The sequence below is a fragment of the Clarias gariepinus genome, chromosome 8 (genome assembly GCF_024256425.1).
Source record: "Clarias gariepinus isolate MV-2021 ecotype Netherlands chromosome 8, CGAR_prim_01v2, whole genome shotgun sequence".
NCBI classification, from domain to species: Eukaryota; Metazoa; Chordata; class Actinopteri; order Siluriformes; family Clariidae; genus Clarias; species Clarias gariepinus.
In genome coordinates, this window is record NC_071107.1 from 7,799,433 (window position 1) to 7,801,534 (window position 2,102).

General features: G+C 34.5%; 1 long non-coding RNA gene across 1 annotated transcript; it reads right to left on the reverse strand.

Annotated features, from left to right (window-relative positions):
* Positions 1-214: 214 nt before the first annotated feature.
* LOC128529372 (uncharacterized) lies at positions 215-1,901 on the reverse strand. Its single transcript, XR_008361051.1, has 3 exons — positions 955-1,901; positions 408-564; positions 215-288 (listed from the first exon to the last, which is right to left on the reverse strand). It is a non-coding gene; the product is annotated as an uncharacterized LOC128529372 (long non-coding RNA).
* Positions 1,902-2,102: the final 201 nt, after the last annotated feature.

The window sequence follows — 2,102 nt, forward strand, 5'->3', positions numbered from 1 at the left end:
TCTACGTACAACTAATAAAAACTGTTGTTAAAGTACATTGTAGAAATTTGACAAAATGAACAGTACAAGGGCTTGATTAAGAAATGTGAAACAAAAGCAGAATGTACTTATCTGGTCCAAATTAAGGAGTTGACTAAAACATAATCGAATGCCTATATGTGATGTTTGTGTGGGGGTTATAGTCAAGGTACTTACCAGTGCTGTTGTAAAAAAGTTAGAGGCTTCTTCTCCAAGAATAAGTGGAAGGCCACGAAGAACTGCTGTGCGCTTTGCAGTGATGTCAGTGCTCTGGAAAAAAAAAGATACAATTACATTTTATAGTGTATGTATAACATAAAATTAATTATGAAATTAGTTAATAAGACAGTAACCATTCAGTTTTAAAAAAATAAAAGTGATAAGCTTACCACAGGTTTAATTTGCTGAAGAAATTCAGAGTCTTTTTCCAACAGCCACTTTCTTGCTCTTAAAAATGTCCAGAAATTGTGAAGTATTTTTATTAAGTGCAGAAAACAATTCTTGCTTAGGGTTTTTGCTTGTAATTCAAATAAAATCTGAATTGATCTGTAAAAGGAAGTATATTGGGATTTTTGTTACTCTTTTAAAAGGATACTTGCAAATTGTTTAATTTACTCACGCTCATGCTGTCCTAGATTCACATAACTACCTTCAGATGAATCCAAATGACTAAATTTATAATATAAAAATAACCCATCACTGAGTTCATATAGAGTTGTATGGATTGAAGTAACAATATCTGTTTGTGCTTTTGAGCTTTCACATTGTAGCACCTCTTCACTTGCAATAAATGGACTGAGATGGACTAGTTTTCTAAACACTAATGTTGGTGGGAAAAACGCAATTCACATCTGGCATGGCATGAGGGTAGGTAAATGAAGTGTTCTTTATATTTTGTGTTATCATAGTGTAAGGTGTAATTTAATTATAACTTACCTGGCTTTCTGTGAAAAGTGATGGCCATCTTTGGAAAGTCTCTTTTACTAGAGGCTCCTTTTCTACAATATCTTTTCTTCTCAAGGAGAAAGTGTAATCCATGTGCTGTGATATCAAGGTGGAACTTGGATGACTTTTCTTCATTTCCTCCACAAGTTGTAAGCGTTTAGATTGCATGCTGCAGTCATCCTCATTAGCAGGACAATTGGGAAGAAAATTGATTTCAAATCGTTTAAGTCTTTTAACATTTCTCACGGAATCTTTGCTTCCCCTTTTCCCTGCATTTATAAGAACATCTGTGCATCCAGCTCGGCGTAGCTTCGTTCTGTAGTTCCCCATTTTAAATTTGAGGCTGTTCTTCCAATCGTTCCATCCAGTCGAGGAACCTGGCTCAATAAGGCATGAATGTTTTTTGACTAGTTCAGATGCAACATTATTGAATTCGTCATCTGAGGGATATGCTTTGAAGTTGTACATTGACTTAGCAAGTTTTTCAAGGATTTCATGGAGCGTGCATATATGTCTGGTCTTTCATAAAGGGAAAATTTCCTTGGTGCAATCTGTACTTAATGTCTACAGGAAAATTGGGGATTTCAAAGGTCTCTGGCCACTAAGCTTGGTGTACATTAGACAAACCTTCTTCTGAAGTCAAAGACACAATATCTGTGTCAGCTGTACTTGGTGTAGGAGATGCTGCAAGAGCAATCACCTTTAAGGTGGGCCTTTCAGGTAAATCTGCAATGTCTGTGAGGTTAACCAGTGCATTGTTAAAATCAGCATCTTCATACTGAAGATAAAACTTGTATGGAAGACCTAGCTTTTCCGCAAGCTGTTCCATCAACGAAGTCAAAATTTGTGGTTTCCTATGCAGCGTGATTTTCCTTATGTCATTTTCATTACCACTACCACTATAAGTATAGTTTTTGTCTCCATTGTGTCCTGTTACCCTAAAAATGAGAAAAATTATTGAAATCAAATGAAATTCAAGGAATTTTTTATATATATATATATATATTTTTTTTACTAATTTCACCCTTTTTTTTAAAAAAAAAAAACCTGTATGACTTTATTCTGCTAAACAAAAGATATTTTTTAGAACACTGGTAATTAAACAACTTTGGGTTCCTGAACTCAAAGGAACTGAAACT